This window comes from Ambystoma mexicanum, chromosome 3q (assembly GCF_040938575.1).
Source record: "Ambystoma mexicanum isolate Mex_15411 chromosome 3q, UKY_AmexF1_1, whole genome shotgun sequence".
Taxonomy (NCBI): domain Eukaryota; kingdom Metazoa; phylum Chordata; class Amphibia; order Caudata; family Ambystomatidae; genus Ambystoma; species Ambystoma mexicanum.
The window spans coordinates 816,595,182-816,611,671 of NC_090926.1; the positions used below are offsets into that span (position 1 = coordinate 816,595,182).

At 43.1% G+C, this 16,490-nt stretch overlaps 1 protein-coding gene across 2 annotated transcripts in view; it reads right to left on the bottom strand.

The window, feature by feature from the left end:
* The window catches only part of CA10 (carbonic anhydrase 10), a 1,133,169-nt gene that overhangs the window by 481,766 nt on the left and 634,913 nt on the right, over nt 1-16,490 (bottom strand). The gene's annotated exons all lie outside the window — the stretch shown is intronic.

A 16,490-nucleotide genomic window follows, 5' to 3' on the forward strand; every position in this document is an offset into this window, starting at 1 on the left:
TATTTGAGCTCGCTTTACTCAAGCCTGATCATCAAACTTCACACTCCAATTGCCTGCCAGTGTTTTCTCAGAGCAGTGTTCTGAGAGTTAATGACTTAATTGAAGTTGTAAATGTCTTAACCAGGTCTGCTTTCAGCCGCCACTTGATGTATAAGCACTATCTGTGTCCTTCACTGAAGCCCTGTTAAAAGCAAGCATTGACAAAGCCAACAGTTTTAGCTTGTATATACGTATTAGGCATTTGGCAGGCACTGCTATTAGATGCTCAAGTACACACACCATTTTGCACCTGCTACCATCACTGGTCAGTTAATACCACTACGGCTGTGCCTGGCAAGTGCCTTTCCCATGCCTATACAAAACCCCAAAATGTTGGCATTGACGATGCTTGTTTTTAGATGCCCATCGCCTCCAATGATTAGCATCTTTGTGAAAGTAAATATACTCTGATTTGGGGTGAAAGGAGCATCTAATGTGCCAAAGAAAGGTAAAATAGCTAGGGGCTCAGAAGAGGGGGGAGGGTGACAATGGGTTTAATGGCCCTACTAACTACCAGCATTCAAAACTGTAATGCAGCACCCCAACATTCCTTCGACTGGCTCTGCCCTTGAGCAATGGTGTAACACAACATGCATCTTTATGCATACTTCCCATTTTAATCACGATTTGCAGCTTCTAAGACACAATAGCTGCTGCTGGTCGACATGTACGGCAAATTTCTGTAGTCAAGTTGACAACAAAACAAAAAGACAAGGAGCAGAACTTCTGAGCCTGGAATATCTGGCTCATTAGAACAGCTGATCACTGTGGGTGCAGTGTATTGAAGTGGCTCAGCAGGAGCATGGCCTATTTGTTTCCCAGATTCGGCAGCCGTGGACACATTGTTTGACAGATTCCGAATTTGGAAAATTCTGTCCCAATTCCGGCACTTCTCTGAATATGTAACACAGCACACTTCTAGACCAATTAGATTCTAAGAATGCCATCACCGAAGGTTGGAGCCCAAGCCTTCTGCGGCCAACATACTGGATATGGGTTTTGGGGAGGCATCTGTATGGAGTGTTCACATGACATAGCCACGAGGATACAAAGCCTAGAAGGTCACTTAACATTGTCAGTCAAGATGTGTTATGTGAGCTTCACTCTTCTGCCAAGGTATGATCTGACATGTGCCATCAGTGGCAACATGACACATGGCATCATTGATGACAACTTAACAGATGACATCACTTGTGCTATCACTCATGGTATCATCAGTGCCGGCACTTGCACTCAACAGCGTAAAACATCTCCTGTCATCCCATTGTTCACAAGTGTCCACCTGGCCGCATACGTTTGGTGCATAAACAAGTTGACAAATAATTGAAAAGCGTTCACATCAAGTTACAATGACAATGGTAATGGTAATGCTTATTGATAAAGCGTCTATACAGAGGCAAGTGTTTCAAAGCGCTCAAGGAGGGTGAAAACATGGGGAAAAACAATGGTCGCTCAGTTCCCTTGAAACTCTGAGATGATAATGGTCTGCACAGGCAGAGTAAGTGCCTTTGATACATTTAACAGTTGAGACACAGCAAATAGGCCTGGCGGCGATTCTGCAGTTTGACCTGTGCAATTAAGGGGTGGAGACGATCTTCAGGAACAGTGCATTCAGATTGCGCAAGTGCACAGTCGCTCAAAGGGAGAGGGAGGTCCAAGTGCACCCAGTTGGTGGAGACTGGGGTAAGTGCAGAGAGAGCCACTCTCTTGGGTTGTTTCACAAGTGCAGTGTGGGTGGGTGGGATGCAGGGCTCTGAGGCAAGCAATAAATAGACACACATATTAATGATTATAAAAATCCACAGAAGGCCAGGAATTCATTAAAGGAATCGTCAATAAAGTGTTGTAGACCCATGAAAATGAGTTCAGGAAAAGAATGTGCACACATGGCTCAAACACCAGCTGCGTTAAAACACTTGCTTACAATACAAGTCCCACATCTGCAGATGCATAAAACAAGAGTAGACACTACCTTTTGGCTCCAAAATAATTTTTAGAAAAATAAGTAAATGGTGGACCTCACAGAAGAACCGCAACGTGTGCCGGGACATCAAATCCTGCACTTAGAAACCACTCACTCGTATTAAGCGTGTTATAAATGAATAAAATAAATACAAATAAACAAGAGACCTCGGAGGCATATACAATGTGCACATGTAGATTTCAAGGTCCACAGTAAATAGTTTGTATTCCTTCTTGCTGATTGTTAGTCACAAAGAGTTCTCTACAAGACTTATCCCGATGTAACACTGTGCATTGAATATTTATCTTAGCAAGGCCCTCAAGGCTGAAGGACATTTTATCTTTCCACTCGAATCCTATTACTGAACGCCCTTGAACAGGATAACCTCAGATGTTGCAAGTTAAGACTACATAGTTCTAGCTGTTCTAAAGCAACCATTAGCATAGCATCATGAAAATGCCACGGCAATGGGTGACATATCTTCAATTTTTTTTTTAAATGTATTATAGCTGGTTTATTACAAACCTTTCATAATTAATGTAACACATTACTTCATCATGCAACAAAAAAATAAATCCAACACATTAGCTCATTTTACAAAAAACAAAACACCATCCGACCTAAAAGAGGACTCAAACCAATTAACAATACAATCAATCAACGTATAGGTGTGCTATAAATACCATATCATATCATATATCATATCTCCTAAAGTACTAAAATTCAATTTAAACAAAACATCAAAGAAACCTACTTTACAGTTTTAAGACATCCTCCATAAATTTCACTACAGAAAACCTCATTGGGGGGTTTTCTCCAATTATGAATACATTCCACCAGTCTTCTGGTGATAAAGATTTAAAACAGTTTCCAACTTCACCCATATATTTCATTCTATGCATTTTTAATCCCTAACATTCCATTATCAGGTTTTTAGAAGACTCATTTACTTCCTTCTCACAACAACACCTGCCAAATACGTCTTTTTTCTCCATTTGTCTTTGGAAAACCAGTACCTCTTGCGAGGGCAAGATGTTTCATCTTAGTCGCATAAACATGTCTCAGTATCAAGGGCTGGGAAACTTGATTAGGTAAGCTGGAAGCTGATTAATTGATCTCTGCTCTATACCCATCCTTAATGTCAGTTTATATGTTAGTCTTTTTTCTTGAGTGGCTATCCAGTCCTGGACCATAATCCTCTTCTCCACCTTACCATGAGTTTCCAATAGGATTTCCCTTGTTAAAGCCAGACTTGATAGCCTTTCCTCACAGTTATACTTCAAATGTCCACCAACAAATCCCTATTCCCATTTTGCTCAAGACTTTAAAGGGCAGGGTCACCTCCCGTTCAACACACTTCTTAAATAGGGCCAAGGTCTTCCAACAAATGATTGAGCCAATAGATTGCAGCCCCAGTTTATACCTAATTTAGGAAATAGGCAGGGACTGTGGGAGATGTAGCACCTGTCTCCAATAATAGCCCTCCAACACCTCCCAGAACTGAAATGGCGGATTCAATGCAGTCTCTGCCCCATAAATGACGATGGGGATAACCTTCTGCTTATAAAAGATCACTATTTATAAAAATTGAGAATTTCCCATAGCTTTCATGCAGCAGAGCGGCCACAGTTGTTAGCCTTTTGCATGTCAATCTCACATTCTTCTTCCATTGACTCTCAATCACACTAGAGTTTATGTGCACACCAGTACGTCATTTGGTTAACACATTCTGAGAGTTCCACACCCACAAGCCACCTGAATCAAAGGGACCTCTTCCCCCTGCCTGCCGGTAGCACCATTAGCTTGGTCGTTTTAGCATTTATGTGAATACAATTTTCCTCCAGATATGCTACCAGCTGATTCAGGATCCACTGAAGCCCAATGGGCATCTGACCCATGATGACCAGGTCGTTGGTATACATAATCCAACGGGCTGTTTGACCATACATTTTATGGTGGAAATGCTTGAACCTCAACCTGGCTCTCCGCCATATCCGAGAGATACAGGTTGAATAGTGAGGGAGCCTGAGGGCAGCCTTTTTTCAATTGCCTGAATGTGTATATTTTTTATGACAACACACCCTCAGTCGATAGTATTACCTGGATATCAGTTTCCATATGCAATGCTTTAGCCGCCTCCAGGAGGCCATGTGGACAAGCCCAGGCACTCAATTTATCCCACGACTTTCCTCTACTTATACTATCAAACGTCTCCTCAAGATCTATAAAAGCAATATAGATCTTGGCTTTGGTTTTAATAGCTCTTCATTTCAATGTGTATAATAGCAGGAGATTAAGGGCAGTACCTACCCCTTTTACGAAACCAGTTTTTCTGCAGTTCAGCTGACTGGATTCAGCCGCCCAGCGATTTAGATGGCGCAGCAGAATCAAGGCGAATATTTTCCCCCAAGGTGTCCAAGAGGGAGATAGGTCTATCATTTCAAGGATCTACCCCATCGCCCCTCTTGAAAAATTGGACTATCAACGCAGATTTCCAGGACGATGGTACTACACTTGCTATCAAGTTCTGAATAAATGACAGGAAGCAGAAATCGGTCCAAGTTTCTGGGTTTTGCTTAATCAGGCTATTATTCAAACCATCAGGGCCCGCTGTTCTTGAGGGGTTTAGGTTCTTTATAGAGAGGAGAATATCCTCTCTGTCGAAATCAATTGCGCACCACTCACCCGATGAGTCAATTTTAGCAGTGTCCATATCATTTGACCCTGCAAAAAGTTGAGGGAAATGGGCAATCCAATTTACCTCTAATACCCCTCGGACAATGCTAGCCCTTTGATAATCGTCATTATTATTTAACAATGCCCAGAGGTCCGTGTATTTCTCTTAGAGATGATCTTCATTTCTTCTGCATCTATCTGCAGACGGTAGGCTTTAGTGGACAAGAGCCAATTCCTGTACTGCTGTTTCCTTTTTTTTAGAGCCACTTTGTCTCCTTTTAATTGATTTATTCTCCTTAAATCAGCTCTATGCATTCTTCTGCCCCGAATTAGCTCCCTATTATAGAAGTGCAGTCTTCTGATCCCTTGCCTAGGACCAGCTCTATGTTGGTTTTGGAACTCCACCAAGAGTCCAGATTATTCCAGTCCTACCTGCTCTGCTCCTAGAAAATGCGTATATTTGGATACAATTGAGGGCACATCATGGGGCGGCTTCGGAGACATCCCCCACCCCCTGATTTATGTGTAGTAGATTATCTGCTACCAATTGGTTCCCCACCTGTTCCACATTCCATTCCAACATCAGTAAATGATGGTCACTGTTTTATCATGGGCTTTACCGTAAAGGAGTTAACCCATTTAAACATCCCTCCAAACACAAAGAAATAATCCAAATGGGATTGCTGGTACCCCTTGCCATGTTGTACAGGCTGGGATATCACCCTTTATCTGACCATTCACCATAAAAATATCTAATTCCCCTGGCTCATTTACCCATACAACCAGCGCTTTCTTAGTCATAACTGGTAGGGGCATTTGTGTTCCATCCGCATTAATGCATTTAATATTAACATCTCCACAAATCACAATTAACGGATCTTTCACTTCCATATACACTTCATCAATTACAGATGTAACAGTATTCCGCCCCGAATCCCACCGGATCCCAGTAGAAGTTCAATATTATTACAGAAGCGGGAGCACTTGACCCGGGCCCTTTCCAACTTAATATGACCCTCTGTATGAAAGGATTGGGATTCTTTATGTTCACCTCCATAAAACCCTGACCCAATTTCATCAGGGTCATAAGGCCTGCAGATGGTCTTCCTCTTTTACTACTTTGGGCCGTATTACAACACACCTCAAAACCATCACACACAGGGGTTGTGCATATCCATGTTTCCTTCAAACTACAAATGTCAAACTTTAAGTGTCGAGGCATTGTCGTTAAATAAATTCAAGATGCCTCTAGTATTCAATGACACCATAAATAGAGGCAAGAAAACTTGACCCTTTGACTGCTACTTTGTAGAATTTTGTGCTAGCGATCCGGCTAACCAGGACCAATCTTGATTATGTCTTCTTTTGTTCTCTCTCCTGCTAATCCCTAACCTTTCTTTGTTGGCCATGTCTACAGTCAAAAGTAACGTTTATTAGTACGGTGGAGTCCTAACCCAGCATTTTGCCATTTAACCCTTCATTCAGCCTTAATAGCTTTGGCTTTTGATTTACAAAAGGGTGCCTTTACTGCTGATTATCCATTTTCTGACACTGGTCTTTATTCTGTAAAGTTTGTTGGACTTCCCTCCCCACTATCGGTTTCAAACAAGGGGTATCTGTAAGCTCAAAGCCCAGAGGTAGGAGGTCCTGCATTGCTTCCATAAGAGTAGTTCTTACTTACATCGTAGCACTACCCAACTCAAATGAGTTTCATTGACAAACTGCACTATTTTTTTTTATGTCCACTGATTTAATGTTTCAGAGTTTCGGTGCACAATGTATAATTTCAAAATATTTGCACGGTTGAATATTAGACCATCATAAAAGGGGATAATCCTATCAATAACAGAAGTGATAGAGATCAAAGGATACTGCTTAGACCTTAGGTTCTTTTCTTGATCCATGTCCACATTTCTTTTATTTTCATCCTTGAAAACGGTTCCATCCCACGCAGTTCTCCTCATCACTGCACACCTCTTTTCTTCCAGTGTCTGAAACCGATCAAAATGAATTGGGTTGGGACCCCATCTTATATTTTTCCAATTGACTGAGGATATTTCATGTTATTAGTTGGACTGCTCATCTCCGAAATGTCTTCTTCCTAGGTATATGTTAAATTCTCTATGTCGCCCTCATCCTCCCCTATCATTTCTAAATAGGTTGACAGGTCTTCCAAGGTGAGCTCCTCCACCTCAATCACTTCCTCCACCACAGGATTCATCCTTTTTAATTCAGGATTGGGGCTTTCCGCATTCTGAGGTTTTAGGTGCAAAGGCTTCTGAACCTCCAGAGTCGTCAAATTCCAGAGGAAAGCTCTTGAACCATTGGATTTTCGCTTTTTCATTAGTTGTATATTTTTCAATTTCTTTTCCTTTAGTATTGTCCATATTTTGGAGTTAACATTTTGTTTACTGGCCTTTTCAAATATCAGCTTTGGGGTTGAGATTCTGCCCTTAGTGTCCACCAATATTGCCCTAGTTAAATCCCCAAATTCCCTGGGATCCCCGACCCCTAATTGGTTGAGATTTGCATTGTTTGCAAGCACACCTGCCTGCCTATCGGGGCTTGTCATTGGCCCATCCTTTCCCAGTCTTTTATTGAGTATTGACTCTTGCTGATCCACTAAAGAGACATTCAGCTGGGGGGCAGCCCAAATCATTAGGTAAACAGGCTCCCTCCACGTCGATAATCTCTCGCTCTTCGCAGTTTTCCTTGCATCTGTTATTCAGGATTCTTTGTTCCCTCGAGCTGTCTTTATGTAATATCTCTTTTTCACGAAAGGCTCTCAACCATTTCATTGCTTCCAACAGGCAATCCATCAGAGTTGTTTTGTCATTCTCCTCTCCTCTGGCTAGGTCATATAGCCTTGCTTGCCATTGGACTGTTAACTCAGCTTCTCTGTCCAGCTGTGTATGAGAGAGACTCAATGCATGCTCATGTGTGTTATCGTTGTCAAAAGCTTGCCTTGATCCTTGATTACTCTTAGTATTAAATAATCATTACTAGTACAATAATAATAATAATAATAACAATAAACAACTACTACCACTGGCATCATTATCAATAGCTTGACAGCTGCATTAGATCGACTGCTAGCAGCAAATATTATACTTTGGTGTTCTTACTATTCACCTCATTATATACCGTCCTCTGAAGTGGGATGCTATTTTTCTACATTTTCTTCATGTAATCTTATAATGTATGAAATTCTAATCCCCTCTTATCTTCTTGACAGGCGATATTAATTTAGAATTTGATGACACCAACAATATGTGTGGCCCCTCGGTGCACAATTGCTTGGCTACTTGCTCTACCTATGTCGAAAGTCATGTTCTACCCATGTCGAAGGTCGTGCTCTTGATTGGTTAATCTCCTGGAATATACCGCAGGGTATGACCTGGACCTTATTTTCAACTTGGTGAGATCTTGCCACGGTCCACTCCGATCTTCCTACCCCTATTGGTCCAGAGGGCAAGCATTACAACTCAGTTAATATCACTTTTTTAAGAGACAAAACTGTTATCATCAGGACATGTGAACTGGCATTGAAGCAGCCCTACGATGGGACGTGTATTCTGATAGTATTACTACTGCTTTTCAAGTCCTTGTGGATAAAGGCTGCGGGGTACAATCAACACAAAAAAACCAATCCAGAACAACCCGAGTTTGACAACTTTAGTTTGACGAATTTCGATACCAACCATACACTTATATGATTTTTGTAAAAAGGTAAGTAAAGTTTTTTTTTAAAAGCAATAAGAAAAAAAGGTGGTAAAGAAAGAGGGAAAGGGAGGTGAGAGGAGAACTGTATTGAAAAGGGGTCATTGGAGTAGAAGACCAATTCAGGAGAAAAAAATTGGAAAAATAACAGACTCAAAAGTTCACACTAGGGTTTATGACTGGGTGCTGGGTTCAATAACCCATTGCCAACCTACCAGAGGTCCAATGAGGACATACGGTGCCTCTAGTATGTGGATACGCTGTTTGCAAATTCTTGTTTGTCATTAAATCAAATACCACTGAGATCGTAGAAATAAGTTAATGTCATCAATTATGACTGTGTAAACATAACCTTTGACATTTGCTATTCCATTTAGTATGACTAAGAAGAAAACTATGTTTTGGTAGTTGCAAACCTTAACAGGGGCCCACCACAAATCCTTTCCCCTCTGGTAGCAACCGCCTAGACTCTGCTTCTCTTGTTTGGTACTTCGCTTGATAGGCTGCAATGGCGCTAGTCCAACATGTGTTTTTGAGCTCTACTGCCACTGATTACCATGAAACAAGAAAATAAAAAGCTTTGATACAGGTGGAATTCACCATGAATCCAGCACGGCCGGCCCCTGCTATATTCACAGACCTAAACTAGGTTACAAAAGTTGTGTGTATCTCAAATATCAAATTAAAAACAAAAGGATGCATTATGAGTTTTGTGTAATTCGGCAGTAAATCTGCTGAATTACCGCCAAAGCCATTTACTGTTCCTGCCACTTGGGCCTTTGGGTTTACCACACGATTACAAGTGGTGGTAGGGCAGTGCACATCCCCATTTTTAGAGTCCACAGAACTCCATGGGGATGTTTGCCGGATGTACTGTCTGGATTTACCACACAGTAAATTTGCTTATTTTGGCCGGTAAAGTGGCAGATTTACCTGCAGTGTGTTGGTAAATCTGTTACTGCCAAAAACGTGGCAGTAATGGAATTACCATCCCCACTTTTTCCCTGCACCGCAAACTTGTCATGAGGCACAGAAAGTAAAAAATAATAATTAAGGGGTTTTATAAACAAAATAAGTATTTAATAAGGTTTTCGCAAGATCATTTAAATTATAGTATTCTCGCAAAGTCAGAGAACTAACATCTTTTTCACATATTTTTCACCTTCACAAACAAAAATAATTCGCAGAGATGATAGATGCATGCGATTTCCAACTCACAGACAGAGACTTCTGCATCAGATGCCAGTTACATGACAAATGAGCAACAAAGAGTCACACACACGCAGCTGGACATACCTTTTACATAGAAAAACAGGAAAAAAAGACACTCTCACTGACTGCAAGAAGAAGCATGCAAGGAATTGCGTACTGCATGGGACCTTTATCTACAATGAATTCTGCCACTACATAGGAAGCATGCCATCCAAATGACTGTTAATGTGGGCATCAAGGTGTTTAATGTAAGGCATCTATCATCTTTGTAAGACTATGTTATGCTATCAGAGCGGCATCTATCATCTTTGTAAGACTATGTTATGCTATCAGAGCGGCATCTATCATCTTTGTAAGACTATGTTATGCTATCAGAGCGGCATCTATTATCTTTGTAAGACTATGTTATGCTATCAGAGCGGCTAGGTCGGTAAATTACCTTTAAGCTTCGGTATCTGAGGAATGTTAGGGTGTTCTATCTACACATAGGGCAAAAGCACCTGTGAGCAGTCCAATAAATACATGTCCCCTTGGACCGCACTGATTATGCTCCTGCCTCACTTTCTGTGGCATGCCCAGGCTTGAATAAGTGTTCAGACCAAGGCAGAGGCGCGATACTTCCCGTGGCCTCCTGCTGATTGCAGCAGCCGGCATAAGTGAATGCAGCTGCGACGGATTGGCGCACTTAACAGGTGCCATTAATCAATCACCCAATGTTGGCTATTAGTGTCTGATGTGACGTGGTGCCATCACAGGTTCCTTAATATGCAGCCGTGTGATTGGCAGCTATTTTACTGCATGGATTTCACTTCCAGATATGTTCAATCATGGCGTCCTTCTACTGGAGACGTTGGACAACTGCCTGCAAACGATCCTGGCTGGCACTTGCAGCATGTCGAGAACACAGCCCCAGCCCCCGTCACTCATGGTTTGCAGATGGGACTGTGTTAAACATGCAGTGAATGCCCTTTATTGGAGACGGTAGTGCAGTTTGTTCAGATCAAGGATCAAGGCTCGATGCGCGTTTCTCTACCAAGTGCATCCGTCCACACTCTGCAGGAGGCCGGTCTCCAGCATGAGGACGAGGCCGGTCATTGTTGAATGCTGGATCTTCTATGCGTAGCAATCAAAAGCAGACATCCGTCCCTGCGTGTGTTCTTCAGAAAACCTGAGACATGCAAGAAGGCACCCCAGAAGCTGCTTTTATGATAGTATGTTTACATCTCCTACTGGACAGATTGAGACCCGCTAATACAGTGTGTCATTTTACAGTCAAACTTCATAAGAGATGTGTACAGATAATTAAAAACGTCAACCCAGGGTCTCACCACGTCAGTGAAGTGTTTTAATATCTAATGCGTCTTGTTAAAAAACCCTAGCAACAGGCATTGACAAATGTAGGTGACATACACAATACCCCGATTAAAAACACATTCATAACTTTTGGTGGCAATGGCGGCAGTCCTCAAATGTTAAACTCAATGTGAAATCAGAACATATCTACACTTTTAAATGTACCCACCTGCATCTTTTACATTAAGTCAAAGGAATGTGTGCATTCACAGTGGGCCTCATTACGAGGTGGGAGGTACGGGATTATTGGCACCGATAGGGCACCGGTGCCGGTAATCCCTTACCTCCCTACTAAGAGTTCCCTTTGCGTGTCCTTCCTTAACGCCTGGTTTTTGCAGGCGTTAAGGACGGGACCCACAAAGGGACTTTAAGAGCTAATAACGGTACCGCAATTTGCGGTACCGTTATTAGCACCTTCCCCCTTCCCATTGAGCCCTATGGAGGCTGAAATGGGAATGGGGTATGGCCTTGGTGAATGGGGAATTACCGGTCCCTCCAACCTCGGAATGGACCGGTAATTGCTCCATTCACCAGGGCGGAGTCGGAAGGGTTTTGGAGGCAGCCATGGAGCTAATAGCTAATAGCTCCATGGCTACCTCCAACCTCGTAATGAGGCCCAGTTTCTGCAAGACATACTTCCACGACCGACTTGCATTCAATTGCCCAAGAAGGATCTGCTCTATGTTCTGCAAAGTCCCCTTTATCACGAGTTGTTACGGACATATGAAGGTCTTCCACTGGGAGGAACAGCAGCTTTCATCAGTTCATCAACACTTATTGGCATATAACATTGCCTTTCTGCTTAAAAGATAGAGCTGCCACCATTTTAGGGGGATCACAATTGGTCAAGTAAAAGGCATGACTTCCACCCTATTCTTCAAACAGCTTTGGGATCAGTGAGCACTACAGGCAGCAAGCTTATCTGAACAGTTAATTACAAAATGGATGCTGCCGCAAGAGCAGGACGGTCACACCTCACAAATCCTAATGTATGGTGGGAGTGTCTGCCTTGTTGAGAATCGTGGGACACCTGCCAGCTAGAATGCCCAAGTGTCTAGAAGACATGTTGTCATAACATCCTATCCTGGCCAGAAGAAATACAAGGAGGGAAAAGAGGGCAAGATGCCCTCTTCTCTGTCCAAACCTGTACCACCGCTTGGCGCAGATTTGTTACAATCATAAAGGTCAAACAGACAAATGTAGAAAGTATACCTCTCCGGCTTATGCTGGCAGCATTGCCGGCAGGCAGGCTATAAATACTCTCTAGAGACTTGGTTCAGCAGCAGAAGCTCCCAAACAGCATTACTGTAAGTACCAGCATAACATGAATATCCCAAGTAAAGGAAGCACATAGGAAATATAGGCTGAATAATCTGGTACTGGGAATGGAGGGGGTGAAAATGGACCAATTAGTTTGAAGGAGAAAGAACAAAACGAGTATTTGGATTGTTATGTTATTGTGCATTTGAATATCGCTTTATGTACCATTGGTATGATCTCAATGTGCTTGTGGGTTGAACGCCCTTGGGGACCGTAGTCCTGATCAGTGGAGAGAGTTGGGTAGTCTATAGTGCTTGAGTGCACTCTGTATGTGAGCAGCCAGTGCGGTAGGTGCGTCAGTGGCAGCAAGGAGGGTGGACTCAGAATCTGCATTCTGATGGCTGTGGGACTGTGTAACAGATTTTTGTGTGCAGCTAGGCCGATTTTTTTCGTGGGGTATAGCCACATCATATCAGGATGTTGAGATGTACATGGAGTAATGTTCGTATGTGTGCAGCTAGGCCAAAATTGATCGAGAGGAATAGCTGTGCTCTACTGTTTGTTGGTGTAAAGTGGAGAGTGAGCATATTGGTATCAGTGACAGTGCTTACTGGTCGGAGCCCAATGTGCATGTCTTGACAGTGCTGGCGGTTCGTGGCAGAGGATTTCTGAGTCAGATTCTCCAGATAGTGTGTGTATGTTCTCTTCGCTCAGTTGGTGGGTACTCGAAACTGAGGCTCTGTTTTAAGAGTCATCGGGTTGATTTTCCGGGTCTCTGGTCATGGTTTATGGCGGCAGGTTTTTAACTCGTCGGCATGACGGTGGTTATATAGAATATATATAAAATGGATTGTGCTTGGGTATGGTAGGGAAAGTGGGACCTAAACAGTCCTCAGGACCCAAGTTAAGGCCAAGGGTTCAGGGTGCATTGTGTGCTTGAGAATAGCACCTAATCCTCATAAAATCCACCTTAGATCTTTTGTACAGGGTGTAACAGAGAAGAGTTGAACATTCGGATGCTTTCTATGGGTTTGAGCTGTGGGTCAAAGTTATCTATCTGGCCGAGTAGTATTGGGTTTACCTCTGTCAGAAAATGTGTTCTTTATCTGTTCGCTGTTTTGCATTATGCCTGCTGTGTTTGCCTTGGGCTCAGCCATACCAAAAGCAGTGCTTGGGATTACTTTAGCCAGTTAGGTACCTTTCTTGAAAATCGCTGTGTTAAGGTGCAGTGGAACGTCAGGTGTAGACGATTAAGTGGTTACCCACTATTTCACATCACACACCATCTCACAAGAAGAAAACTAGGAAACAGTCCATTTTCTGCTACGCTCCGGTCCTCCTGAACACCCACCCCCTTGCAATTCAAAACGCTCCAAGTCTCCTTCAGTTTTAGAAAGAACTGAAGACCTGGCTCTTCCAACAACATCTTGATTTAACCTAGATACCGGCTATTTTCTTCACATCCCGATCCATATATTGTACTGAGACAATTAGTAGTAATGCTTACTTGATTTTTGCTACCGATTGTTTGCTTTATGACTTGCACATTGCTCTATTGCAGCGGAACCAGGGTTGCAACATAAACATCTCTCTCTCTCTCTCTCTCTCCTCTCGCTCTCTCTCTCGCTCTCTCCTCTCTCTCTCTCTCTCTCTCTTTCTCCTCTCTCTCTCTCTCGTTCTCTCTCTCTGTGTTTCAAAAGGGTTGAAAGTATGATAGTCCATTTGAACCCAGTCAATCATATCTGCAACACCCTAATAAGGGTGAAACAAGGTAAGTAGTTGTCGTGACAATGATGAGTTGGATCCCGGCTGGCTCAGAACTACAGCAACCAGAATTCCTTGCTGCAACATCCTGGCACTAACCAGTAGGATTCAACGTTGTCGTTGTACTCCTAAATCAGATCTGTCTTGTTGAAGATTGCTGAGGCATGAAATTGTGTGGTAGGGGAAACCACCACTAGACTGTGAGCGGATTGCAGTTGGGACCCAGAGTTGCACCCCTACTACCCCTCTTTTTGTCAACAAATATTAATGGAGTCTGGGGCTCCAGAGGGGCTACCCCCAGGTTACCTTTGCCTGACTCTGGAGTGCCACACTATTGGTAAATCCCCTCCTCCCCACTAAGGGCAATATTGAATAACGGGGGGGAGGGGTTGGATCCTGGCTGGCTCTAAACTACAGGAACCAGAATTCCTTGCTGCAACCTCCTGGTAATAACCAGTAAGATCTTGCACACCTTTATCAGTTCTGCCTCATTGAAAATTGCTGGGACATGAAAGTGCATGGTAGTAGGAGACGACTAATGGATTGTGAGCTGAATGCAGCTGGGACCCAGAGTTGCACCCCAACCCTTTTGTATATGTATATATTATAGGGCCTGCGGTAGCAGCCCTGTAGTTATGGGTAAGTTGATCAACTCATAGGACAAGCACTTTTTGGGTGGCTTATGACTTTGCTCCCCCTGGACGAATCCTTACCAGACTTTGCAAATAAAGTAAATGGCCCGGTCTGAATTATTTTGGCTAGTTTGGTGAGGTTTCATCAAGGGGAGGCAAAGTTATAGGGGGGGGACCCCCCAGTTTTTTTCATAGACGAAATAGAAACACAATTTTGCTCACGCCTACAGCCCAAACCGCTGGACAGATTTTCATCAAGTTTGCGGCAGGAACGGTGGACTGGTCCCCAAAGCGTGCTTTTGTAAATTTGGAGTAAATGAGGTCAGTAGTTTTCTTTAAAACAGGCTAAAAGTAGGTAAAGAAAAGTGATATCTGGGTTCGGTTTGTGGGCGAGCCTCTGATTGGCCAAGAGGGCGACGTGATGTCCGCGGTCATTGGACGCGCCCACTGATTGGATGATGAAAAGCGTGAAGTGCGTCAGATTTTTGGCAATGCCCGCCATGTTGGATTTGCAGACATCTGCCCATGTCCGCGAACATCGTGGTAAAAACCTTTTGAAAAACACAACATTGCACTTGTCAAACTCATCAAACAATCTCTGGGGTGGTGGGGTGATGAGGATGGGATGGCATATGGTCATAAGAAGACAAAAAAGAGGTGTTTTCATCCCTGAAGGCCGCTAACAGTCCGGATGTTTGGGCACAGTCCTGTGATGTTCGCGAACACTTCAGATGTTCAGGGACATCTATGCCTATTTCTGCATTACTGGGTTGGGGAAAAGCAGTTTTTGGATGGCTTATAACTTTTGCGCCACTCAATGAAACTGCATGAAATTTTGGAATTCTTTTCTAGACCCAATTTTGAATGGTTCTGGGAGGAGTGGAGCTGTTTTGTCAAGAGGGAACAAAATCAGAGGGGGGGGTCCCAAAAGATTGTAAAGGCTTATAAATGTGGTGCCATTTAACGAATCTGCACAAAGGTTTGCAAAATGATTATAGATCTAGGTATACATGTTTTCGTAAAGGTTGGTGGGATTTTGTCAAAAGGGGGCTCTCAGCATTACTAGATGGCTTATAACTTTGCTGCCATTTGACGAATGTGGACATAAGCTTTCAGAAAGATTATAGACCCAACCTTGAATGTTTGTCTAAAGTCTGAATGCATTTTGTCAAGTGGGGCTAAGTAATATTGCATGTACATACATTTTGATACTTTTGAAAAAATAAAACATGGGTGGATTTCCAGCAAACTCATGTAAGGAACATTGGCAAGTACCTTAAAGCATGGTTTTGCAAATGTGCCTGTGTTTTATGTTTTGACAAGTGTCATAATGTAGGTACAAAAAATAGTAATATACCTTTGGTGACTGAGGTATAGCCTGTGGCCATGGGCAGTGGCCAGATTGTGCGGGTCATGGCATAAGGTCATGACCTGGACAATGTGGCTACTGACCATGACCACGTGGGACGACACATATGGTTAAAGTGGCCATGTCCACCTGGGACCGGCTCTGTGGTAAAGTTATTCGAAAGTGGGATAGGTTTGAAAGGGAAAATAAATGTGCTTCTGGTAATATGGTGGGAGGGTGCTCTCTTCACCTTCTGCAGGCTGCCATGGAAAGGGACGAGGGGCTCTGTACAGAGCCCCGCCTTCCCTTTTCATGGTGGCCATCTTGGAAAAGGATGTTCCTTCCTACACCGGGACGCTACAGGCATCCCGTTGTAGGAAGAAAAATACTTATTTTTTTGTAGCACTCCGGGTTCCTGCTGGGGTGGTAATGGCCTTCATCCTGCATTGCATGGGCTGGAATGGGGGATAACGGTCCAGAGCCCTCGTTATCCGTCCTCGCTTCTTTTGGGCTGATAACTTGG